The 27,844-nt window shown below is 36.2% G+C and overlaps 10 non-coding genes across 10 annotated transcripts; all 10 read left to right on the forward strand.

Moving 5' to 3' along the window:
- Positions 1 to 2,700: 2,700 nt before the first annotated feature.
- Positions 2,701 to 2,772, forward strand: Trnaq-cug (transfer RNA glutamine (anticodon CUG)). The gene has a single exon. It is a non-coding gene; the product is annotated as a tRNA-Gln (tRNA).
- A 7,131-nt stretch (positions 2,773 to 9,903) lies between these two features.
- Trnaq-uug (transfer RNA glutamine (anticodon UUG)) lies at positions 9,904 to 9,975 on the forward strand. The gene has a single exon. It is a non-coding gene; the product is annotated as a tRNA-Gln (tRNA).
- A 5,921-nt stretch (positions 9,976 to 15,896) lies between these two features.
- Trnav-uac (transfer RNA valine (anticodon UAC)) lies at positions 15,897 to 15,969 on the forward strand. Its single transcript has one exon. It is a non-coding gene; the product is annotated as a tRNA-Val (tRNA).
- Positions 15,970 to 17,895: 1,926 nt separating this feature from the next.
- On the forward strand, positions 17,896 to 17,968 carry Trnav-aac (transfer RNA valine (anticodon AAC)). The gene has a single exon. It is a non-coding gene; the product is annotated as a tRNA-Val (tRNA).
- A 92-nt stretch (positions 17,969 to 18,060) lies between these two features.
- Trnav-cac (transfer RNA valine (anticodon CAC)) lies at positions 18,061 to 18,133 on the forward strand. Its single transcript has one exon. It is a non-coding gene; the product is annotated as a tRNA-Val (tRNA).
- A 175-nt stretch (positions 18,134 to 18,308) lies between these two features.
- Positions 18,309 to 18,381, forward strand: Trnav-uac (transfer RNA valine (anticodon UAC)). The gene has a single exon. It is a non-coding gene; the product is annotated as a tRNA-Val (tRNA).
- Positions 18,382 to 20,307: 1,926 nt separating this feature from the next.
- Positions 20,308 to 20,380, forward strand: Trnav-aac (transfer RNA valine (anticodon AAC)). Its single transcript has one exon. It is a non-coding gene; the product is annotated as a tRNA-Val (tRNA).
- Positions 20,381 to 20,472: 92 nt separating this feature from the next.
- Trnav-cac (transfer RNA valine (anticodon CAC)) lies at positions 20,473 to 20,545 on the forward strand. The gene has a single exon. It is a non-coding gene; the product is annotated as a tRNA-Val (tRNA).
- A 175-nt stretch (positions 20,546 to 20,720) lies between these two features.
- Positions 20,721 to 20,793, forward strand: Trnav-uac (transfer RNA valine (anticodon UAC)). Its single transcript has one exon. It is a non-coding gene; the product is annotated as a tRNA-Val (tRNA).
- Positions 20,794 to 22,718: 1,925 nt separating this feature from the next.
- Trnav-aac (transfer RNA valine (anticodon AAC)) lies at positions 22,719 to 22,791 on the forward strand. Its single transcript has one exon. It is a non-coding gene; the product is annotated as a tRNA-Val (tRNA).
- The last annotated feature ends 5,053 nt before the right edge of the window (positions 22,792 to 27,844 follow it).

Raw genomic sequence — 27,844 nt, forward strand, 5'->3', positions numbered from 1 at the left:
ACTCATTTGGTGAATTTATTCAAAAATATAATGTAAATACAAACTTCCTGAAATATCAGAGTCTTCTGTCCTCAGTGATGAAATTTATTTCTTCCCACAATACACATTTTCCTTTACCCACACTATCTTATCCTTACATTCCTGCTAATTTAGATCCTTTTCTTAAAGACAGTAAAGGCTCAAAAATTTTCTATGAAGCATTAATTAAGTCTAAACTGATTTCATCAGGAACCAGAAAATGGAATACATTATTTGAAGACATTGACAAACAAACATGGGAGAACTATTACAAGATGCCATTTAAAGTCACCACTAATACAAAACTTATGTGGTTCCAATACAGAGTTATTCACCACATTCTGACTACTAATGTTTTTTTGTTTAAAATCAGAACAGTTATCTCCCCTCTCTGTACATTCTGTAACTCAGAACCTGAAACTATTATCCATATAATGTGGGAATGTCAAGAAGTACAAAAACTATTGCAAAGCTTTGAATCATTGTTAAATATTCTTTATATTCCCTTTTCTTTTAACAAGAAATCTTTTCTTTTTGGAATTATTTTTGATAAATTCTTACCCAGCAACCGAGTTGATAATGAAATTATTTTATTAATAAAACAGTATGTATACAAAACAAAATGTTTTCATAGCTCTTTAAGTTTAAATGCATTAATAAATATAATAAAGGACATTTATACAGTTCAAAAATACATAACAAATGGTAAAGATGATAAAGCAAAGACAAAATTTGAAAACGAATGGAGAAAATGGGATGGTCTTATCAAGTTGTAACTCATAGCATCAGTGGCAAAAATCCATATTTGACAGCAGTTTATTCAAGTCACATCTGCAGCTCCTTAGCATCCAATAAATAACCCATAGTAGCCCTGCACACACACAAAAAGATGAAAATATATATAATTAAAACAGAACTTTTTTTTTTTCGTTAGTTGTTGCTTGCCATCCCAACCACTAAATATCCTGTTGTTACTTATGTATATAGTCTTTTCTCTCTCTCTTTCTTTTTCATCTTCCTTTTAAAAAGACTTTTAAAAAAACAATACAATGAGTGTGTAAGCACTTCCATGCTGACTACATCTTGTTGATAGCTCGGTCGAAGTTAAATTGATCAGGCTGCACCTGAATGAAGCTGTTTCTTTTTTGCTTTTTTATTTTTTATCCGCGAAAAAGTACAGGCTTAAGTAACAAGCTCATTATTATCTTATTTTATAAATATATATTCCTACGACTATATGCAAATATATTGTTTATCAGTCTGGTCTGGTTTTGTCTGGCCAGGTCTGATCTGGTCTAGTCTGTCTGTCTGTCTGAGTGTATGTCTGTCTGTGTGCGAGGGTATGTGTGAGGGTGTATGTGTTGATGGGTGAGAGTATGTATGAGTGAGGGTGTTAGTGGTGTTTAAGTACTTAAATATTGACCGTATATGAAACAATTTGTCTTTACATAAATATGTATGTGTGTATCTGCAAGGGAGAATGAATAGTGACTAGGTATGTATGAAACAATTTGTTTATACAGAAACATGTATGTGTGTACATGCAAGCAGAGACATATGTGTGTTATGTATGTCTCTGATGCAAAAGAGAATGAAAAGTGACTGTGGATGAAACAACTTGTTTATAGATAAGTATGTATATGTGTATATGCAAGGGAGAATGAATAGTGATTGTGTATGAAAAAGTTTGTTTATGTGTGTGTATGCATACAGTATATAGTTGTTTTTGATTGTTGTGTGTATGAGCATGTCTTGCTTGAGATATACAAACAATAGCTACTATAAGAGCTGTCATGGGTGCAAAGGTGTGTGTGGGCTGGCATGGATGAGCAATAGGCTGTTTCATTGTATATTCCCTCTCTGTATCAACTCATTGTATTGAATAAAATGATAAATTACAAAAAAAAAAATATTTCTTAACTGTCGAGACCTTGCTGAATTATTTATTTTTCTTGAAGGAGTTCTTGTGAAATTATTATCTTGTGCTGATCCGTCGGATACCAGAGATATATCAGTTAACACAGTTTTATTGTTAGGATTTACCAGAAACATTTTTAAAAAATGTAATTGTTATTTCATTAGTTTCTTTTTCGGCATTGTTCGGTTTTGCATATTTAAAAGGCGGAATTTATACAATAATGATCTGCACAATGTTGATATTTTAAAGTTTGTAAAATATACTATTACAAGATATTTTGAGTATGCAAAATTTTACTATCAGCGTAAAGATCGTAGAAAGTTATTTATGAAATATTTCCTTTCGGATAATCCCTTAATCAAAGGTGATCAAAGCTTTATTTACATTGTATCAGATTTATTATGTTTTTCACTCGTATTTAGTATAATGTGTCATTGGTGAATGTTGTGCAATATGTGGTTTGTGTATGTTTTACTGTAATGAAATTGATTAGCGTGTGTATGTAATTTGTGAAGTTGATTTTAATAAAAAGATAAAAAAAAAAGCACTCAGGACTTTGAATCCTGCGATCCGAGTTCAAGTCTCGGTAGAACCTGAATAGAACAAAGTGTTCCTACTGGTTTTAGCTTTTGTCACATTCATAGTAATAAGCAAATATAAAGAAAATCATCTTCAAAGAATCATGCGAAAACACATTGCATGTGCATTGTGTGTGGGATGGCTTATCACCAAAACACAAATCTACCACTTGATGGTATTAAGACGGTTCTATGGTGTAATGGTTAGCACTCAGGACTCTGAATCCTGCGATCCGAGTTCAAGTCTCGGTAGAACCTGAAGGCATATAATCATTTTTACGGTCTTTCGAAGTTCAACATTCATTTATCCGTTAAACCGAATCCGTCATCTTTTATGAATACAGCAAAATGTGAATTATAAACATCATTCTATTTTTAAAAATGTACTATAACAAATTCATCTAATCATTAAATCGCCATCGTATATTGTCATATCCACCCATGAATGAGTTTAACCACATATTTCTTCATGTAAAACATCAAGAAGGAATAGTTCAGTCCAACGAAGTTTCTGCGAGCTTTTCAGTCTTCAGGTGAAACGAGTTATCTTATACTTTTCAAAAATGTTAACGCCCATGTAGGGACTCGAACCCAAGACCCTCAGATTAAAAGTCTGATGCTCTTTTTTCTATCTTTAAAAATAATTTTAATATCCCATACATAGGGTCCTAGGGGTTGGGGCCCCTGAGGTTCCGTACAATGCAGTTAAAAACAATGAAATGTACACACTCTATTTAACCACACACAGTATCACAAGTAAATAGAAAAACTTTAGATATCACAGTTGAACTTTCACAGACACATTTGCCTCATCTACAGAAACATACTGATTAAAATGTACAAAGTATTTGCGAAACAGAGGATTGTTATAATATGCGAAGAATAATTTATGAATTTCCTTACAGTAAATTTTAAAAAAGGTAAAATCGAACTTTTCCTTCGTTCAACATCACCATATTCCTCCTTTTATAGATACAAAACCTTGCAACACTTAATACAAAATTAACAAAATTAACAAAATAACAATTCACATTTTTCCATTTTTCACAAAACCCCAGCATGATAAGTCTATCAAATTGTATTGAATTAATATTTTCCGCATCAACATGAGCAAACAGGTTCTCTAACATATTAACTAAAAACTCCTTTAAGCCAGACAGTTCCGGACAGTTAAAAAACAAATGAAAAATATCTTCAGACTCAGTTAAACAAACCGGACACTGGTCTGAATCCATCATACCACATTTCAATAATTTCTTTTTTTGTAAAAATATCGTTATGCGCAACTTTGAAATGCACTTCTATGCAATCGCCCGGATAGTGAGGTGCGTGTACGACTCGAAAAATAGAACCAACCGGTTGATTGGGGAAACTACTGGACCAGAACGACAACGCGGCCGGTTTTCTGAAATACATGCGTAACAGTGCACGATAAATCTCACGTAAATAACGAGGGACATTACGTGACCCAGTTTCACTCAACTTCAGTGATATAACGGGTTCAGTCAGACCAGTGCACGTGTAACAGTTCTGAAGTGCTGTTCGGAGGAAGTTGACAGGCAGTTGTCTAATCAAATTCAAATATTTTGTGGAAATTACCTCTTTTTGTGATATCTGGATTTTTCTCTTGGACTAATTCTGTAACTGAACGGATCGGAAGGAAACCCTCAACGACCTCGTAAGTAAAATCTTTTAGATGTACTAGACCCGCATCAATAAACGTTTTTTCACAAAGCATTTTACCATTCTTGTCTACTACCAGTGGATTGCAGAATAACGGCTGACGATACGTATTTAGGACATTACTTTCAAAAATCACACCAGGAAAAATATCGGACCATGCCAGTAACATGTCCCTATTAAATGATGGGATATTTGAAAGCGGTTTTGCCGTAAAATTACAGTTAAATACAGGCATGCCAAGATTCATATTTGCTATTGTAGATAGAAAATATTTACAAGTTTCCCTCCACAATATCGTATTGGCGTCACTATAAAACAACCTTAATATAAACTTAATTCTTCATTTTAAGGTCTATATCGGGAAATTGTAATCCTCCATCAGTCTTAAGACCAATTAAAGTTTCATATGCAACTAAATTGGCGCCATTCTTCCACAGAAATTTCAAACATAAATTTTTAAGTTGTAGCTTATATACATCCGAAATAGTTGTCACAGCCAAGGTATACCAACACTTAGATAACAATAAGGATGAAATGACCGTGGCTCTACCTTGGATAGTTAAACATCGCTGTGACCACATCCTCAGTATATTACGTATAGAAACAATTTTCGAGTCCCAGTTTAAATAGCTACATAGTTGATAATTTGGACCCAAATACACTCCCAATACCAGAATAACGTCCCGTACCATTTTGATATTAAATGCTTCTGATTCAGCAGCTGACATTTGTCCACAGCCAATACATGATATTTCCGACTTTTCTCTGTTAATTTTGGCCCCGGATGACCTACCATATTTTTCAAATACACCAAACGCCTCGTCAGTGGATTTCTTATCGGACAATGTCAACGTAGAATCATCCGCATGCTGGAAAATCTTAGCGGATTTCATACACATAGGAATCGGAATACCCACAATTCTGTCATTTTTTAAAATTGCCTGACCAAGTGGCTCAGCCACAAGAACGTATAATAAAGCAGATATAGGGCAACCTTGCCTTACAGAATTTTTAACTGGAAAATACTTAGTGAGAAAACCGTTACACTTAACACTACTATATATGTTATTGTAAAATATCTTTATCCAGTTGATGAAAAAATCACAAAACCCAAATTTTTCTAGCACTTTAAAAAGATAAGTATGGCTAACACAATCAAAAGCTTTTTCTTGGTCTATTTTCATTATATAGCCCTCCAGATCATCCCTCCCAACCATATCAATAATATCGCGTACATTGCTGATGTTGTCCGCAATATCACGCCCCATAATACAACAACTTTGGTAATGGGAGATAATCGAAGGCAATACACTCTTTAACCTATTGGACATAATTCTTGCTAAAATCTTATAATCCACATTAAGTAAACTTATAGGTCTCCAGTTCTTGAGGTTAGTCTTCTTACCCCTCTTTAATAATAATAGTACCAAGCTTCATTGATCTTGAAAGTTCACCATTTTCTTGAACCCTATGAACAATATTTTAAAAAACCTCTTTTAAATCCGGGTAAAACTTACAATAAAATTCAACGGTAAGGCCGTTCTGTCCAGGACTTTTATTATGCGACATACCTTTCAATTCTAATTGAACATCTTTTATCTGATATAGCAACACACCTAAACTCTCGTTGTCTTTACAAGACACGGTTTTACTAATATTAGACAAAAACCCATCAATTTCATCTTCAGCGACCTCAACACAAGAATATAAGTTTTTATAAAACATGTATATTTCTTTCAACAAGTCGTTAGTATCATTTAACATTAAACCATTGCCATTTTCTAAGTTTTTAATTGCATTAACACCTTGTCTGTACTTTTCAAGCCTCAAAAAATAAGCCGTATTGCGGTCACTCTCAATAGCCCACTTGGCCTTAGCTCGTAAAATCGAACCCTTACACCTTTCTTCCTCATAATTACATAATTCCTCCGGAAGTTCCTGTAATTTTTGAACGAGCATGGGGTTATTAGAGCCTGCAATTTTGGCAGACAAATAACTAATTTGATTCTGTATTTTATAATATTTTTCATTCAATGACTTTTGACGATTTTTACCATAAATCTGTGAAACTCTTTTGATTTTATATTTCAAGTTATCCCACCAAACTAAGACATTTTGCTCACATAATTCCTCTTTTTTGGCATTTTCAATAATACTTTTAATTTTCGCCACATACTCACCTTCAGACAAATAAGCATTATTAAGGACCCACACCCCAGGACCCATTTCAACCTTTTCTAGATCTAAATTTAAGGTAACAAATCCATGATCGCTTAACGAAGTATCATTGTAAAACAATTTTTGTATATAGCATGAAAACATCTTAGAAACTAGAAAATAGTCGATTCTACTCTGAGATAATATGTCATTCCTAACCTGTTTTCTAGAGAAAACGGAACAGTTCTTATTTCTGTTTCTCCAAGTATCGATGATAGAATTTTTTGCCATAACCTGCAGTAATTTCTTAACACAGGCATCATTAGTATGCTGTGTTACACCACATCTATCTAAAGTGGACAATGTTGTATTAAAGTCACCTGCCCTTATAATATTTTCATATCCCTTTTCAAGATAATTAGAGATGAAATAAAAAAAATCCAATCTGTCTGTGAGAATATTTGGCGCATATATATTAATTAAATTGAAAACATTATCCTCCATGCTAAATTTAACATGTAAGAAGCGACCATTCCGACCAGATATAAACCTGATATTATCTTTAAATCTATTTCTAACTAACACTGCCACGCCTTGCCGGCCATTTTCTCCGTTAGAAAAATAAACATCACCATTCCACTTATTTTTAACGGAATCAATAAAACCATCATTCCAAAAGGTTTCTTGTAAGATAGCAATATCAATGCGTTTATCATCAAAATATGAGAAAACTTTCTGCAATTTATTCACTTCCCTCAATCCATTACAGTTGAAGGAGACAATTCTAATCATAAGAAGAACAGCGTGAAAAATAACAAAAAACCCTATGTTTGCTGTTTTGCCTTTTTACAGGATTTTTCGGCCAACCGTTTTACTCTTGTAAATTCTAGAGCCGTTCTCATTTTCCTGTTATTAAAAGTGATGAAGGGGCTCTGTTCAACATCAGAGCACCCCTCGTCATCAGACCCGGTATTATCCCAAAACACCCCGCTTAGAGGTGTCTCAGTAATAACATGACGGGAAGAGAGGCTTGCCAAACAGGGCAACCCCCCCTTCCCTTGATCACTCATATCACAATCAACATCACTGTCATTAATACTTTGCCTCGATACCCCCTCATTCTGTCCCTCAACATCCGCCTTCGCCTCTGATGTCATCACTTCACCGTCACCGTCCTCATGTTCCTCCACACGCTCCTCAACCAGTACCCTGTCATCACGCACCTCAATCTGCATCGCGTCAAGTCCGTCCTCACCACAGATACCATCAGCAGACCCCTCTTTCACATCGTCGCTATCCTCATTCTCATCGACACCTTCATTAGCCATCACCTCCTCTTTCCCATCCCCATTTTCCGTAGAACAGATACAGATGAACTGGTCACATGTGTCACAGTTAACATTAATATTGCCCTCACACGAACAGTTGAACTCCCCACAGATGTCACACAGGTGGGAGACACCGGTACCGTTATCGCTCTCCATACTACCTTCGATAGGTGATACCTCGCACGGGCAGTCCGCACGTACATTTCCACAACGTTCATAGGGCAGGGTTGTACAGTTTCTTGCGTAATGCCCCTGGCCCTTACATTTATAACAAACAAATTCAGGACAGCTTTTATACAAATGTTCAAGCGAGTGACAAAGTGTACACATACGTTTCTGATCATTGTGTATAACTCTATAGTACGAGTTCTCTATGCGGACTGTGTATGGTAGAGATGGTAAACCGGGGGGTAGTTTGACCTTTACAATATGGGTCCCATCCGCAATGTCCGTACCCGGGTAACACCTCCGTTTTATAGGAGAGTGTACGGTAACACCCAGCTGGCTCAGCTTACTCGTAATCTCGTCATCAGAAATGTAAGCAGGTATGTGAAGAAAGGACACAACTAAGTAGGATTTTACCACTTCCGTGACTTGACATAAACGGCCCCTCACTTCCAACCCGTTTAACAAGCACTGCCCAGCGGCCATACCACTCATCGTGACCTCGTAAGCGTCACCCCCCTCCCCCCTTGGGGACACAGGCATATAGCGAACCAATATCACACAGTTCCTCTACAGCACGTATCAAATCCATAGGTTGGACTACTTTGTTGTCCTTTACCTTTACTAAATACGAGCAGTCTTTTTCATAAAATTTGGTACGGCTATTTTGGCCGTCCACCGAGGAGTCCATCTCCAATAAAATGGCTCAAAACTCAATATTCAGCTCAAATCACCTATTGATATATACAAGTATATACACAGATACAAATACGAAAAAAGCAGCATTTTGGGGGGTATTTAGCCCACCAGAATAAGGATGTCTTACGATTATCTCCGAAGACGATACAAACGCCCGTCCATAGCCGGAACCAAACCCAAAAGTCTGATGCTCTACCGACTGAGCTACACGGGCTTCTTGCACGGCGAAATACCCGATAATCGATTTGAAAATCTTACTCGCAATCAACACAAAAGAAATAGCGTATTTCAACCAATTGCATCATTTATAACATTCGTACCGCTCATAGCATATCTTTTATAAAAATTTAGCAGCGGAAATATGGATTCACAACTTTGCTCTTGTAATATATCAAAGAGCTTTGAAAAAGACGCATTAGCAAATAGCATCTTTATTACAAACTGAGAATTGTATACTACAACATAACAAAATGTTGAAGAAAACTACATCTCAGAGATGTTTCCTCCATCTTTCATTTATCGGTTATAAAAGGTTACTAAGGAAAAATGAACATGGAAAAAAAGAGATAAGACTTATTTGGTGGATGCCCTTTAAACACATATAATGTAATTTGATCAATATCATAATTTTAGTATAGTAGTTGAGAGTTTCTTGATGTGGTCCTGTTTGATTTGACCTCTATTCAGGCTTTCATCCAAATTTAGCAAAGACCTCTTCACTAAAATTGGTAAACTCATGTTGATATGGGATTTGTGGCGCTTCATATTTTCCCTTTTCTAAATTTTGGAAATTAAGTTACAGTTTACTGTTTAGACGGATCTCCTTTTGGAAAGCTCGTTATCACAGCAATTGGGAAAGTTCTTGCTATCAACACATGTTGATGTTGCACAGCTACTTCTCCGGTGTGAAATTTCCTGAAACGTCCGTACTTGTTTTGCTGTGACATTGTCGTCAAATTTCATAAAGGTGTTTAGAAATATATTCCAAGATCAAAAGTGTAGTAGTTTGGTTAAAGATAGCGAAAGCAGGCTATGGGCTTGTGCATGATATTCAGAGGGATAGTGAAAAACTACTAAAATGGGACCTTTTCTCGAAAATCCAGCTAATAGCATCAGAAAATAAGAAATACGTTAAGACTCGATTAATAAAACTCGTATTGAAGATAAAGTCAGTTCAGACTTCGCTCGCATATACTTAAATATCATTCTATCAAAGCGTAAGAAAAAGTGAAAAAATAAATATTGCTTATTATTATGTCACGAAACAAAGTAATAACAATTAGGAAAAGACATCATTCCTTCATTCAGTCGTTCTTTGCTAGGTATTTAATTAAGAACGCGACTTGCTTTACCAAATGGTTCTATGGTGTAATGGTTAGCACTCAGGACTTTGAATCCTGCGATCCGAGTTCAAGTCTCGGTAGAACCTGAATAGAACAAAGTGTTCCTACTGGTTTTAGCTTTTGTCACATTCATAGTAATAAGCAAATATAAAGAACATCATCTTCAAAGAATCATACGAAAACACATTGCATGTAGACTTCCGGTTTGGATGGTTAGATGGATGGACGGGTAAATCAACTCCGTGGTTTTCTATCGTAAGTCATCCCTTTTCCGTGAGATTATTGAATGCCATTTTGCTTATCAACTTTTTTGAACATTTGTCAGGATCTGTTTACAACAATAATTATGTAAACTGAAATTTCTGAACACTGAATTCGAGCCATTTTTATAATGGACTCGGTAGGCGACGGCCGTAATGGCCGTACAAAGTCCTATAAAAAGGACTGTACGTATTTGGTCAATGTGCAGGACAACAAGTCTGTACTTCCAATGGAGCTTATTCGAGCCATTGAAGACATTTGTGATGTTGGCTCTCTATATGCTTGTGTTCCAAAGGGCGGTGACTCTTATGAAGTGACCATGAGTGGCTTGACCTCTGGGCAACACCTACTCAATGGTGTCGAGGTGAGGGGCCGAGTGTGTACGGTGTCAGAAGTGGTAAAGACTTATTTGGTTGTATCATTTCTACATATCCCTGCCTATATATCAGATGAGGAGATTGAGGGAAAACTGAGACAATTAGGTGTTACTATCCATTCTCCTATTAAACGTAGGTGTTATCCGGGTACGGACATAGCTGACGGGACTCGTATTGTCAAGGTCAAACTACCCCCCGGTTTGCCGTCTCTACCTTACACAGTACGCATTGACAACTCATATTATCGCGTTGTTCACAATGATCAGAGACGAATGTGTACGATGTGTCACTCAGTAGACCATGTATTCAAAGACTGTCCCCAGTTCACATGTTTTAAGTGCAATGAGCAGGGACACTATGCAAGAAACTGCACTACCCCTCCCTGTGGTAAGTGTGGTGCTGTACGAGCAAACTGTTTGTGTAGAGCGACGGTGTCTAAGATTGAGGTCGATAGTGAGAACGGTATGGACGCTAGTACAACTGATCAGTTATGCGACGCCTGTGGGCAATTCAGCTGTGAATGTAATGAGTTCACCTGTGAATGCGGACAGTTCATTTGTGTTTGTGACGGTAAGCTGATTAGACGAGATGATGATAATGATGATGACGGTGACCAAGAGGAGGACGTCGGGATGGAGGGTGATGTTGTGGAAAACGATGAGGACGGGGAGGTGGAGGTTCGCGACACCCAGGAGTCTGATTTTGGTACACAGGAAATGACGGATGATGTTGTGACGGGTGATGACGGTTGCGTTAAGAAAGTCTCCGGACATTCAGATCCGGTAGAAGGGTCAATCTTAGTCCATGATAGCTCTGCTATTAATTCTTTTGAAACAGGGAAGGGGGGGTTGCCGGACGTGGCAAGCCTCTCTTCCCCACAGATAGTCACTGAGACGCCGCTACACGGGGTGTTTTGGGAGAAGTCTGAGGGTTCTATGGAAGAGGACGGTTCTGACGTCGATGACTCATTCATTTCCGTTGGGAATAGAAAGAGAAAAACGGTGAAGGATTTTGTTAAATTTAGACGTCAGACCGATTCCTCCAAGAAGCCTAAACAACAACAATAGCGCTATTTGTATTTTTGAGTATTGTTTTTGGGATGTTTAGATTCTTGTCGTTTAATTGTAATGGGTTGAGTGATATTAGTAAATTACAGAAGGTTTTTTCCGATTTCCAAGAAAAGAATATTGATTTCATTTTCCTACAGGAAACTTTCTGGTCTGATAATTTCATTGGCCAGGTAAAGGACAAGTGGAATGGTGTTGTTCTATACTCCAATGGTGTCAATGGTCGCCAAGGTGTAGCTATTCTGCTAAGGAATAGTCTAAAAGATTGCGTTTCTTTTAGTACCGGTCGAAATGGTCGTTTTTTGCATGTGCAGCTGCAAGTTGATGATAAAGTAATTAATCTAATAAATATATATTCCCCTAATATTCTAAATGACAAAACCAACTTTTTTCACTCTGTATGTGATTATCTTGAGCAAGGTAGGTATGAAAACATTATAATGGCCGGTGATTTTAACACCACCTTAGCAAATATAGACAGGTCTGGTGCTACGCAACATTGTAATGACGCCGGGTTTAGAAGTTTGATTAAAATAATGGAAAATAATGATATTACTGACTTGTGGAGAAAAAGAAATAAAAATTGTTCTATTTTCTCGCGAAAACAAATACGAAATGGTAAATTATCGCAAAGCCGGATTGATTATTTTTTAGTATCTAAAGCGCTGACAGGATTTGTCCAGAACATTTTATATAATGATACGTCCTTTAGTGACCACAGTTTTGTGACTATGTTTTTAGATTTGGAAAATGTTGAGAGAGGTCCGGGTATTTGGATAATAAATAATTCATTTTTGTCTGAAGATGATTATGTTTTAAAAATAAGAAATGTTATATCCAGTGCAAAGCAAGAAGAGTTAATGGAGCAGGATGTATTGGTGTGGTGGGACAACTTGAAATACCGTTTCAAGAGAATATCTCAAATATACGGTAAAAATCGTAAAAAAGTTGATAATGAAAATTTTTATAAAATCCAAAATAAGCTGACTGACCTATCCGCTAAGTTAGCCGGCTCCAATAACCCTGCACTTGTGCAAAAAATGCAAGAAATTAAGGCTGAATTAGAGGTGTTGGAAGAGGAGAAGTGTAAAGGGTCTATTCTACGATCAAAAGCCAAGTGGGCAATAGATGGTGATCGTAATACAGCTTACTTTCTACGTTTAGAAAAATATAGACAAAATTTTAATAATGTTAAATTACTTGCAAATGCCAACGGTGATTTGTTGCACCAAACCAGTGATTTACTGGATGAAATTTATCAATTTTACCACAAGTTGTATTCTTGTGTATCTGTTGACGATAACTATATTGAAAACTTTTTGAGCGATATTGATACCAAGATATCTCCAGGTGATAACAAGAATTTGGGGGCCGAAATTACTGACGAAGATGTGCTGTCTGCTTTAAAAGGTATGTCTAGTAACAAGAGTCCCGGGCAGGATGGTTTAAGTGTGGAATTTTATCGAAAATTCTTTCCAGAATTAAAAGATTGTTTTATGCGTGTAATTTCTGAAATACAAGAAAGGGGTGAACTTTCGCGATCTATGAAACTTGGTGTTATCAGTCTTATTTACAAAAAAAGAGGTGAGAAGTCAAATTTGAAAAATTGGAGGCCGATAAGTCTCCTTAATGTCGACTATAAAATTTTAGCTAGAGTAATGGCTGATAGATTGAAAGTGGTATTACCCTCTATTATCTCCCCTTACCAAAGCTGTTGTATTATGGGGCGAGATATTGCGGATAACATTAGTAATATTCGAGATGTTATTGACCTGGCTATGATGGAAAACTTAGAGTGTTATATTATGAAAATCGACCAAGAAAAAGCCTTTGATCGCGTCAGTCATTCCTATCTTTTCAAAGTCTTGGAAAAGTTTGGCTTCTGTGGTTTTTTTATTGACTGGATAAAAATCTTTTACAATAGTATTTATAGCAGTGTCAAATGTAATGGTCATCTAACAAAATATTTCCCTATTAAAAATTCAGTTAGGCAGGGTTGCCCTCTGTCAGCATTACTTTACGTCCTCGTGGCAGAACCACTTGGTCAGGCAATTTTAAAAAATGATAAAATTGTTGGAATTTCTATCCCTATGAGTAACATGTCTACAAAAATTTTTCAACATGCCGATGATTCCACATTGACCTTGTCAGACAAATCTTCGATAGACGAAGCTTTTACTGTTTTTGAAAATTATAGTCGGGCTTCCGGGGCTAAAATAAACAAAGATAAGTCCGAGTTATTGTGTATTGGTTGTGGACAAATGTCAGCTGCTGAATCTGACGCGGTACAAGTTAAATTACTACGGGACGCAATTTTAGTTTTAGGTGTGTATTTAGGTCCAAATCACCAGTGTTGTGATTCCCTAAATTGGGACCCTAAGATTGTTTCCATTAGAAATACTTTAAGATTGTGGTCTCAGAGAAAACTAACCATTCTGGGGCGAGCCACTGTTATATCTTCGCTAATGTTATCTAAATGCTGGTATACATTGGCTGTGACCTCCATCCCTGATTGTTACAAAATACAACTTAAAAATTTATGTTTAAACTTTCTCTGGGACGGAGGTGCCCATTTAGTAGGCTACAAAACCCTTATAGGATTGAAGTCTGAAGGAGGTTTACAGTATCCTGATATAGACCTGAAAATGAAGTCCTTCAGAATTAAATTCGTTTTTAGATTGTTCAATGATGTAACGACAATTTGGAAAGAAAGTTGTAAATATTTCCTCTCTAAGGTAGCCAATATGAATCTTGGGTTATCTATTTTTAATTGTACTTTTAAAGTAAACCAATTACATTGTCTTACCCCTTTTTACAAAGAAATGTTGTTGGCATGGTCCAGTATTTATTCACGTATTTCATTTCAAAACAGTGTCAGTCATACATTTTGTCAACCAATGTTTTGTAATCCTTTGATTCTAGACGAAAATGGTAAAACGGTGTACGAAAACGTTTTTGTAGATGCTGGTCTGATATACTTAAAAGATTTCACTTACGAGGTTGTTGAAGGATTCCTTCCAATCCATTCCATTGTGGAACTGGTCCAGGAAAATAATCCAGAAATCACAAGTCAAGTCATATCCAAAAAGTACTTAAGTCTTCTCAGAAAGTTACCATTGGAATTTTTAGGCACCGTTATAAACAATTGTTACACATCCACTGATCTGACACAACCCGTTATGTATCTGACTCTGAATGACTCGGGATCGTACACTGTTCCACGACATACACGGGACATTTACCGTGCTCTCGTGCGAATGCACTTCGTTGAACCGGCGGCGCGGTCGTTCTGGTCCAATAGTTTTCCTACCTGTGAGGTCGACAGTATTTATAGAATAGTACACGTGCCTTATTATCCGGCTGAGTGTGTCGAGCTCCATTTTAAAGTTGCACATAACGCTATTTTTACGAAAAAGAAATTGATGAAGTGTGGTATGTCAGATTCAGATACATGTCCGGTATGCCAGTCTCAGACGGAGGATCTTTTTCATTTATTTATTGGATGTCCAGAGTTATCTACCCTTAACGTCTTTTTAACCGATATGTTGGATAGTTTGTTTATTAGAGTGCCTTCGGAAATTGTGAATGTACTCAATTATGATTGGCTAGTTCTTTTAGGCTGTGGCAGAAATTCAAAAAATGTTAACTCGTACTTCATAAACTTTGTTTTGAGTGTGGCACGATTTTGTATTTACAAAAGAAGAAATATGGTCATGTTAAATGAAGGTAGTGTTCCAATATTGCGATTCTTTAAGTTTACAGTCAAAAAATTTATCAACTATGCTTTTAATCACTATCGAAAGAAAAACAATGTTTCACTTTTCCGAAAATACTTTATTTGTGATAACAATATTGTATCTGTGATTGACGATCGTGTCTCAGTTAATTTGTAAAACTTTCGTCTGTGATAGTTATGGTTACTTTGTTATGAAACATGTGATTTTTCTTTTTACCTTTTATCTATTTTTAATACATGATTATGAAATGATTACACTGTGAGGAATCTCAAGGGCCCCAACCCTTGAGACCCTATTGCTGGGATAATAAAATTTTTATTTTTACAAGAAAAAAAAAATCACGTCTGCTTCACACGCAGAAGGTCGCGAGTTCGAACCTCGCCGAAACCTAAAAATTACATTTTTATTCTTATTACCGACATATCTTGCATTATCCTAGATCACCATTCAACTTCATCGCAAACATTAAAGTCAACTAGGAATAATCAACCTAACTTTTCAGTAAATATAGCGAATTAAATCAACTCGACTATCAAATATTTCGATCGATCGTAAGAGTATGTGCGGTTCTGTGGTGTAGTGGTTATCACGTCTGCTTTACACGCAGAAGGCCGCGAGTTCGAACCTCGCCAGAACCTCTCAGCATTTTTTTGCAAATGGCACTATTTGGAATCCCAGATCCTCTTATTAGCCGATTGGGTGAAAGAAAAAACCCAACACCGCAGTTCAAGTTCAATACATGTCATGTCGATGCGTATCATTAGAATACTTTCAATACACAGACACTCTCTGCGTCTAGCATTATTTTAAGATGTTTACCAGGATATATATATATTTAGTTCTTTATCTATTTATCTGATTGGTAGCGTAAAATGATAAACCTACAATGAAATGACAGTCGAGACAGTATTTCCGTATTGCTATACCTAAATATATCTTGTTTCATAAATAAATATTTAAAACCACTTTTATCGTAAATAGATCATTGGTCCTGTAACAACAATAACAATTTGCAATAATACACGTTTATGACATGGTCAATTAGTTTAGAAGATATTTCCTTATAACACCATGTTCCATATGCAATAGGAAACAATCTTAAGCATTAGTTATCAACCATATCAACTAAATATTACCCTTCATCAGTGATAATTCTGTTACTGAACTACCCATTCACATCTGTATTTAAACCACAAGGATTAGTCACTTTAAACCTGGGTAAATATCGCAGAAATAGTCTAAAGATTTCATGGAAATTGACAAAGCAAACAAACAGTTATAGAAATTGATGAAAGCATCAACTTCTCTATTACAATATTACAACCAAAAATCTTGTAATACTAAAAAAAGGAAATATCAATTATTTATGGGAATTCCTCGATGCATCAATTTCTCTATTGCAGGATCAGTGGAATTGTGAGATTGATTTCATATCATTTTATTATTATTTTGTTTTTACCTGATGTTGTTTTAATCGTTTTCAAATTGAGGAGTCTTCGGGGCCCCGACCATAAAACCGTTTATAGTCCTCATTATTATGCATCTCGTATATCTCCGTGATGTTTATCTTATTGTCAGAAGTAGACATCTCTCATGGAAATTGTGATACTGGAAAAGAAAGTTCGTCAACGTTTCTGTGAGAATGACCGTAGGTCAATAAAACATGAATGTTACCATCGAGAATCGCAAAATAAATTCACAACAGAGAAAAGCGATAATTACGCTTATGTCGTATAGGAATGTTACTATATTCTTATTGATGGTATATTTAAAGACCAGTTTTGTTGATGGGTGGCAGTATACAGTTTTTTTATGTGGTCATTGGTGTTGTTTTAGTGTATTAGTTTATATCTTTGAGAAGGTATAACCTTGATGAGGTAGACAACTCGATGTCTCGTTATTTTTTTCGGAATTGGGTTTTGAACAGTGTTGAAGATTAACATTTGTTCAGTCTCGAATTTGTGTCTACCAACAAAAGTCGGGCTGAACTTGTAGTAGGATTTCCTTACTGCCAACACGTGTTCGTTTTGTAAACCTGTTCCGGGTTGGGATTAACATGAAATTTCGCTCAACCGATTTTAGCCTTGTTGAAAAAGAAAAAAACCATCCAAAATAATAATAAAAAACAAATCATGAATTTAGTGTACCATTCCGTTTATCTAGACTTAACTTTTGTTTCGATCAATTCGGATTCTCCCGAATCATTGACTTCTAGATTCCCACGCGTAAGGTCCCTAGCATCAATGGTGAGTGTTCCAGAGAAGGGACGAAACAAGAGAGAAGTGCAGTTAAATCATTGATTTGGCATATGTAATATCTCAATACTATATTTGTATTATGTCTCCAATTGAAGGTCCGATTTTATTATATTAAATGTTATCGTATGTTTCATATACATGTATGTAGAGTTTTGGTATTTGGGTTGTGGGTAGATATATTATGTGAAAATACACGGGGTTTGTCGAATATTGAAAATAAAAAAATAGCAGAAGCATTTTCTTGATAATCGTTACAATGCTGATTCGTGCTGTGTGGAGAATGTTTTAGCACGAATTCAGTATGAAGGTTCCGTGGTGTAGTGGTTATCACGTCTGCTTAACACGCAGAAGGTCACGAGTTCGAAACTCGTCGGAACCTGATCCTTATTTTTCTTCTATTGTTATCTTTTATTGAATGATTTCGATTGACACTTGTGCAAATTGTACATTTCGGAAAATCATTTTCATAAGGGTTTCGTGGTGTAGTGGTTATCACGTCTGCTTCACACGCAGAAGGTCGCGAGTTCGAACCTCGCCGAAACCTAAAAATTACATTTTTATTCTTATTACCGACATATCTTGCATTATCCTAGATCACCATTCAACTTCATCGCAAACATTAAAGTCAACTAGGAATAATCAACCTAACTTTTCAGTAAATATAGCGAATTAAATCAACTCGACTATCAAATATTTCGATCGATCGTAAGAGTATGTGCGGTTCTGTGGTGTAGTGGTTATCACGTCTGCTTTACACGCAGAAGGCCGCGAGTTCGAACCTCGCCAGAACCTCTCAGCATTTTTTTGCAAATGGCACTATTTGGAATCCCAGATCCTCTTATTAGCCGATTGGGTGAAAGAAAAAACCCAACACCGCAGTTCAAGTTCAATACATGTCATGTCGATGCGTATCATTAGAATACTTTCAATACACAGACACTCTCTGCGTCTAGCATTATTTTAAGATGTTTACCAGGATATATATATATTTAGTTCTTTATCTATTTATCTGATTGGTAGCGTAAAATGATAAACCTACAATGAAATGACAGTCGAGACAGTATTTCCGTATTGCTATACCTAAATATATCTTGTTTCATAAATAAATATTTAAAACCACTTTTATCGTAAATAGATCATTGGTCCTGTAACAACAATAACAATTTGCAATAATACACGTTTATGACATGGTCAATTAGTTTAGAAGATATTTCCTTATAACACCATGTTCCATATGCAATAGGAAACAATCTTAAGCATTAGTTATCAACCATATCAACTAAATATTACCCTTCATCAGTGATAATTCTGTTACTGAACTACCCATTCACATCTGTATTTAAACCACAAGGATTAGTCACTTTAAACCTGGGTAAATATCGCAGAAATAGTCTAAAGATTTCATGGAAATTGACAAAGCAAACAAACAGTTATAGAAATTGATGAAAGCATCAACTTCTCTATTACAATATTACAACCAAAAATCTTGTAATACTAAAAAAAGGAAATATCAATTATTTATGGGAATTCCTCGATGCATCAATTTCTCTATTGCAGGATCAATGGAATTGTGAGATTGATTTCATATCATTTTATTATTATTTTGTTTTTACCTGATGTTGTTTTAATCGTTTTCAAATTGAGGAGTCTTCGGGGCCCCGACCATAAAACCGTTTATAGTCCTCATTATTATGCATCTCGTATATCTCCGTGATGTTTATCTTATTGTCAGAAGTAGACATCTCTCATGGAAATTGTGATACTGGAAAAGAAAGTTCGTCAACGTTTCTGTGAGAATGACCGTAGGTCAATAAAACATGAATGTTACCATCGAGAATCGCAAAATAAATTCACAACAGAGAAAAGCGATAATTACGCTTATGTCGTATAGGAATGTTACTATATTCTTATTGATGGTATATTTAAAGACCAGTTTTGTTGATGGGTGGCAGTATACAGTTTTTTTATGTGGTCATTGGTGTTGTTTTAGTGTATTAGTTTATATCTTTGAGAAGGTATAACCTTGATGAGGTAGACAACTTGATGTCTCGTTATTTTTTTCGGAATTGGGTTTTGAACAGTGTTGAAGATTAACATTTGTTCAGTCTCGAATTTGTGTCTACCAACAAAAGTCGGGCTGAACTTGTAGTAGGATTTCCTTACTGCCAACACGTGTTCGTTTTGTAAACCTGTTCCGGGTTGGGATTAACATGAAATTTCGCTCAACCGATTTTAGCCTTGTTGAAAAAGAAAAAAACCATCCAAAATAATAATAAAAAACAAATCATGAATTTAGTGTACCATTCCGTTTATCTAGACTTAACTTTTGTTTCGATCAATTCGGATTCTCCCGAATCATTGACTTCTAGATTCCCACGCGTAAGGTCCCTAGCATCAATGGTGAGTGTTCCAGAGAAGGGACGAAACAAGAGAGAAGTGCAGTTAAATCATTGATTTGGCATATGTAATATCTCAATACTATATTTGTATTATGTCTCCAATTGAAGGTCCGATTTTATTATATTAAATGTTATCGTATGTTTCATATACATGTATGTAGAGTTTTGGTATTTGGGTTGTGGGTAGATATATTATGTGAAAATACACGGGGTTTGTCGAATATTGAAAATAAAAAAATAGCAGAAGCATTTTCTTGATAATCGTTACAATGCTGATTCGTGCTGTGTGGAGAATGTTTTAGCACGAATTCAGTATGAAGGTTCCGTGGTGTAGTGGTTATCACGTCTGCTTAACACGCAGAAGGTCACGAGTTCGAAACTCGTCGGAACCTGATCCTTATTTTTCTTCTATTGTTATCTTTTATTGAATGATTTCGATTGACACTTGTGCAAATTGTACATTTCGGAAAATCATTTTCATAAGGGTTTCGTGGTGTAGTGGTTATCACGTCTGCTTCACACGCAGAAGGTCGCGAGTTCGAACCTCGCCGAAACCTAAAAATTACATTTTTATTCTTATTACCGACATATCTTGCATTATCCTAGATCACCATTCAACTTCATCGCAAACATTAAAGTCAACTAGGAATAATCAACCTAACTTTTCAGTAAATATAGCGAATTAAATCAACTCGACTATCAAATATTTCGATCGATCGTAAGAGTATGTGCGGTTCTGTGGTGTAGTGGTTATCACGTCTGCTTTACACGCAGAAGGCCGCGAGTTCGAACCTCGCCAGAACCTCTCAGCATTTTTTTGCAAATGGCACTATTTGGAATCCCAGATCCTCTTATTAGCCGATTGGGTGAAAGAAAAAACCCAACACCGCAGTTCAAGTTCAATACATGTCATGTCGATGCGTATCATTAGAATACTTTCAATACACAGACACTCTCTGCGTCTAGCATTATTTTAAGATGTTTACCAGGATATATATATATTTAGTTCTTTATCTATTTATCTGATTGGTAGCGTAAAATGATAAACCTACAATGAAATGACAGTCGAGACAGTATTTCCGTATTGCTATACCTAAATATATCTTGTTTCATAAATAAATATTTAAAACCACTTTTATCGTAAATAGATCATTGGTCCTGTAACAACAATAACAATTTGCAATAATACACGTTTATGACATGGTCAATTAGTTTAGAAGATATTTCCTTATAACACCATGTTCCATATGCAATAGGAAACAATCTTAAGCATTAGTTATCAACCATATCAACTAAATATTACCCTTCATCAGTGATAATTCTGTTACTGAACTACCCATTCACATCTGTATTTAAACCACAAGGATTAGTCACTTTAAACCTGGGTAAATATCGCAGAAATAGTCTAAAGATTTCATGGAAATTGACAAAGCAAACAAACAGTTATAGAAATTGATGAAAGCATCAACTTCTCTATTACAATATTACAACCAAAAATCTTGTAATACTAAAAAAAGGAAATATCAATTATTTATGGGAATTCCTCGATGCATCAATTTCTCTATTGCAGGATCAATGGAATTGTGAGATTGATTTCATATCATTTTATTATTATTTTGTTTTTACCTGATGTTGTTTTAATCGTTTTCAAATTGAGGAGTCTTCGGGGCCCCGACCATAAAACCGTTTATAGTCCTCATTATTATGCATCTCGTATATCTCCGTGATGTTTATCTTATTGTCAGAAGTAGACATCTCTCATGGAAATTGTGATACTGGAAAAGAAAGTTCGTCAACGTTTCTGTGAGAATGACCGTAGGTCAATAAAACATGAATGTTACCATCGAGAATCGCAAAATAAATTCACAACAGAGAAAAGCGATAATTACGCTTATGTCGTATAGGAATGTTACTATATTCTTATTGATGGTATATTTAAAGACCAGTTTTGTTGATGGGTGGCAGTATACAGTTTTTTTTTATGTGGTCATTGGTGTTGTTTTAGTGTATTAGTTTATATCTTTGAGAAGGTATAACCTTGATGAGGTAGACAACTTGATGTCTCGTTATTTTTTTCGGAATTGGGTTTTGAACTGTGTTGAAGATTAACATTTGTTCAGTCTCGAATTTGTGTCTACCAACAAAAGTCGGGCTGAACTTGTAGTAGGATTTCCTTACTGCCAACACGTGTTCGTTTTGTAAACCTGTTCCGGGTTGGGATTAACATGAAATTTCGCTCAACCGATTTTAGCCTTGTTGAAAAAGAAAAAAACCATCCAAAATAATAATAAAAAACAAATCATGAATTTAGTGTACCATTCCGTTTATCTAGACTTAACTTTTGTTTCGATCAATTCGGATTCTCCCGAATCATTGACTTCTAGATTCCCACGCGTAAGGTCCCTAGCATCAATGGTGAGTGTTCCAGGGAAGGGACGAAACAAGAGAGAAGTGCAGTTAAATCATTGATTTGGCATATGTAATATCTCAATACTATATTTGTATTATGTCTCCAATTGAAGGTCCGATTTTATTATATTAAATGTTATCGTATGTTTCATATACATGTATGTAGAGTTTTGGTATTTGGGTTGTGGGTAGATATATTATGTGAAAATACACGGGGTTTGTCGAATATTGAAAATAAAAAAATAGCAGAAGCATTTTCTTGATAATCGTTACAATGCTGAGTGCTGTGTGGAGAATGTTTTAGCACGAATTCAGTATGAAGGTTCCGTGGTGTAGTGGTTATCACGTCTGCTTAACACGCAGAAGGTCACGAGTTCGAAACTCGTCGGAACCTGATCCTTATTTTTCTTCTATTGTTATCTTTTATTGAATGATTTCGATTGACACTTGTGCAAATTGTACATTTCGGAAAATCATTTTCATAAGGGTTTCGTGGTGTAGTGGTTATCACGTCTGCTTCACATTTAGAGGACTTCCGGTTTGGATGGTTAGATGGATGGACGGGTAAATCAACTCCGTGGTTTTCTATCGTAAGTCATCCCTTTTCCGTGAGATTATTGAATGCCATTTTGCTTATCAACTTTTTTGAACATTTGTCAGGATCTGTTTACAACAATAATTATGTAAACTGAAATTTCTGAACACTTAATTTGAGCCATTTTTATAATGGACTCGGTAGGCGACGGCCGTAATGGCCGTACAAAGTCCTATAAAAAGGACTGTACGTATTTGGTCAATGTGCAGGACAACAAGTCTGTACTTCCAATGGAGCTTATTCGAGCCATTGAAGACATTTGTGATGTTGGCTCTCTATATGCTTGTGTTCCAAAGGGCGGTGACTCTTATGAAGTGACCATGAGTGGCTTGACCTCTGGGCAACACCTACTCAATGGTGTCGAGGTGAGGGGCCGAGTGTGTACGGTGTCAGAAGTGGTAAAGACTTATTTGGTTGTATCATTTCTACATATCCCTGCCTATATATCAGATGAGGAGATTGAGGGAAAACTGAGACAATTAGGTGTTACTATCCATTCCCCTATTAAACGTAGGTGTTATCCGGGTACGGACATAGCTGACGGGACTCGTATTGTCAAGGTCAAACTACCCCCCGGTTTGCCGTCTCTACCTTACACAGTACGCATTGACAACTCATATTATCGCGTTGTTCACAATGATCAGAGACGAATGTGTACGATGTGTCACTCAGTAGACCATGTATTCAAAGACTGTCCCCAGTTCACATGTTTTAAGTGCAATGAGCAGGGACACTATGCAAGAAACTGCACTACCCCTCCCTGTGGTAAGTGTGGTGCTGTACGAGCAAACTGTTTGTGTAGAGCGACGGTGTCTAAGATTGAGGTCGATAGTGAGAACGGTATGGACGCTAGTACAACTGATCAGTTATGCGACGCCTGTGGGCAATTCAGCTGTGAATGTAATGAGTTCACCTGTGAATGCGGACAGTTCATTTGTGTTTGTGACGGTAAGCTGATTAGACGAGATGATGATAATGATGATGACGGTGACCAAGAGGAGGACGTCGGGATGGAGGGTGATGTTGTGGAAAACGATGAGGACGGGGAGGTGGAGGTTCGCGACACCCAGGAGTCTGATTTTGGTACACAGGAAATGACGGATGATGTTGTGACGGGTGATGACGGTTGCGTTAAGAAAGTCTCCGGACATTCAGATCTGGTAGAAGGGTCAATCTTAGTCCATGATAGCTCTGCTATTAATTCTTTTGAAACAGGGAAGGGGGGGTTGCCGGACGTGGCAAGCCTCTCTTCCCCACAGATAGTCACTGAGACGCCGCTACACGGGGTGTTTTGGGAGAAGTCTGAGGGTTCTATGGAAGAGGACGGTTCTGACGTCGATGACTCATTCATTTCCGTTGGGAATAGAAAGAGAAAAACGGTGAAGGATTTTGTTAAATTTAGACGTCAGACCGATTCCTCCAAGAAGCCTAAACAACAACAATAGCGCTATTTGTATTTTTGAGTATTGTTTTTGGGATGTTTAGATTCTTGTCGTTTAATTGTAATGGGTTGAGTGATATTAGTAAATTACAGAAGGTTTTTTCCGATTTCCAAGAAAAGAATATTGATTTCATTTTCCTACAGGAAACTTTCTGGTCTGATAATTTCATTGGCCAGGTAAAGGACAAGTGGAATGGTGTTGTTCTATACTCCAATGGTGTCAATGGTCGCCAAGGTGTAGCTATTCTGCTAAGGAATAGTCTAAAAGATTGCGTTTCTTTTAGTACCGGTCGAAATGGTCGTTTTTTGCATGTGCAGCTGCAAGTTGATGATAAAGTAATTAATCTAATAAATATATATTCCCCTAATATTCTAAATGACAAAACCAACTTTTTTCACTCTGTATGTGATTATCTTGAGCAAGGTAGGTATGAAAACATTATAATGGCCGGTGATTTTAACACCACCTTAGCAAATATAGACAGGTCTGGTGCTACGCAACATTGTAATGACGCCGGGTTTAGAAGTTTGATTAAAATAATGGAAAATAATGATATTACTGACTTGTGGAGAAAAAGAAATAAAAATTGTTCTATTTTCTCGCGAAAACAAATACGAAATGGTAAATTATCGCAAAGCCGGATTGATTATTTTTTAGTATCTAAAGCGCTGACAGGATTTGTCCAGAACATTTTATATAATGATACGTCCTTTAGTGACCACAGTTTTGTGACTATGTTTTTAGATTTGGAAAATGTTGAGAGAGGTCCGGGTATTTGGATAATAAATAATTCATTTTTGTCTGAAGATGATTATGTTTTAAAAATAAGAAATGTTATATCCAGTGCAAAGCAAGAAGAGTTAATGGAGCAGGATGTATTGGTGTGGTGGGACAACTTGAAATACCGTTTCAAGAGAATATCTCAAATATACGGTAAAAATCGTAAAAAAGTTGATAATGAAAATTTTTATAAAATCCAAAATAAGCTGACTGACCTATCCGCTAAGTTAGCCGGCTCCAATAACCCTGCACTTGTGCAAAAAATGCAAGAAATTAAGGCTGAATTAGAGGTGTTGGAAGAGGAGAAGTGTAAAGGGTCTATTCTACGATCAAAAGCCAAGTGGGCAATAGATGGTGATCGTAATACAGCTTACTTTCTACGTTTAGAAAAATATAGACAAAATTTTAATAATGTTAAATTACTTGCAAATGCCAACGGTGATTTGTTGCACCAAACCAGTGATTTACTGGATGAAATTTATCAATTTTACCACAAGTTGTATTCTTGTGTATCTGTTGACGATAACTATATTGAAAACTTTTTGAGCGATATTGATACCAAGATATCTCCAGGTGATAACAAGAATTTGGGGGCCGAAATTACTGACGAAGATGTGCTGTCTGCTTTAAAAGGTATGTCTAGTAACAAGAGTCCCGGGCAGGATGGTTTAAGTGTGGAATTTTATCGAAAATTCTTTCCAGAATTAAAAGATTGTTTTATGCGTGTAATTTCTGAAATACAAGAAAGGGGTGAACTTTCGCGATCTATGAAACTTGGTGTTATCAGTCTTATTTACAAAAAAAGAGGTGAGAAGTCAAATTTGAAAAATTGGAGGCCGATAAGTCTCCTTAATGTCGACTATAAAATTTTAGCTAGAGTAATGGCTGATAGATTGAAAGTGGTATTACCCTCTATTATCTCCCCTTACCAAAGCTGTTGTATTATGGGGCGAGATATTGCGGATAACATTAGTAATATTCGAGATGTTATTGACCTGGCTATGATGGAAAACTTAGAGTGTTATATTATGAAAATCGACCAAGAAAAAGCCTTTGATCGCGTCAGTCATTCCTATCTTTTCAAAGTCTTGGAAAAGTTTGGCTTCTGTGGTTTTTTTATTGACTGGATAAAAATCTTTTACAATAGTATTTATAGCAGTGTCAAATGTAATGGTCATCTAACAAAATATTTCCCTATTAAAAATTCAGTTAGGCAGGGTTGCCCTCTGTCAGCATTACTTTACGTCCTCGTGGCAGAACCACTTGGTCAGGCAATTTTAAAAAATGATAAAATTGTTGGAATTTCTATCCCTATGAGTAACATGTCTACAAAAATTTTTCAACATGCCGATGATTCCACATTGACCTTGTCAGACAAATCTTCGATAGACGAAGCTTTTACTGTTTTTGAAAATTATAGTCGGGCTTCCGGGGCTAAAATAAACAAAGATAAGTCCGAGTTATTGTGTATTGGTTGTGGACAAATGTCAGCTGCTGAATCTGACGCGGTACAAGTTAAATTACTACGGGACGCAATTTTAGTTTTAGGTGTGTATTTAGGTCCAAATCACCAGTGTTGTGATTCCCTAAATTGGGACCCTAAGATTGTTTCCATTAGAAATACTTTAAGATTGTGGTCTCAGAGAAAACTAACCATTCTGGGGCGAGCCACTGTTATATCTTCGCTAATGTTATCTAAATGCTGGTATACATTGGCTGTGACCTCCATCCCTGATTGTTACAAAATACAACTTAAAAATTTATGTTTAAACTTTCTCTGGGACGGAGGTGCCCATTTAGTAGGCTACAAAACCCTTATAGGATTGAAGTCTGAAGGAGGTTTACAGTATCCTGATATAGACCTGAAAATGAAGTCCTTCAGAATTAAATTCGTTTTTAGATTGTTCAATGATGTAACGACAATTTGGAAAGAAAGTTGTAAATATTTCCTCTCTAAGGTAGCCAATATGAATCTTGGGTTATCTATTTTTAATTGTACTTTTAAAGTAAACCAATTACATTGTCTTACCCCTTTTTACAAAGAAATGTTGTTGGCATGGTCCAGTATTTATTCACGTATTTCATTTCAAAACAGTGTCAGTCATACATTTTGTCAACCAATGTTTTGTAATCCTTTGATTCTAGACGAAAATGGTAAAACGGTGTACGAAAACGTTTTTGTAGATGCTGGTCTGATATACTTAAAAGATTTCACTTACGAGGTTGTTGAAGGATTCCTTCCAATCCATTCCATTGTGGAACTGGTCCAGGAAAATAATCCAGAAATCACAAGTCAAGTCATATCCAAAAAGTACTTAAGTCTTCTCAGAAAGTTACCATTGGAATTTTTAGGCACCGTTATAAACAATTGTTACACATCCACTGATCTGACACAACCCGTTATGTATCTGACTCTGAATGACTCGGGATCGTACACTGTTCCACGACATACACGGGACATTTACCGTGCTCTCGTGCGAATGCACTTCGTTGAACCGGCGGCGCGGTCGTTCTGGTCCAATAGTTTTCCTACCTGTGAGGTCGACAGTATTTATAGAATAGTACACGTGCCTTATTATCCGGCTGAGTGTGTCGAGCTCCATTTTAAAGTTGCACATAACGCTATTTTT

The sequence above is a fragment of the Ylistrum balloti genome, unplaced genomic scaffold, assembly GCF_031769215.1.
Source record: "Ylistrum balloti isolate Yb309-2 unplaced genomic scaffold, AGI_CSIRO_Ybal_v1 Utg369612, whole genome shotgun sequence".
Classification (NCBI taxonomy): Eukaryota; Metazoa; Mollusca; class Bivalvia; order Pectinida; family Pectinidae; genus Ylistrum; species Ylistrum balloti.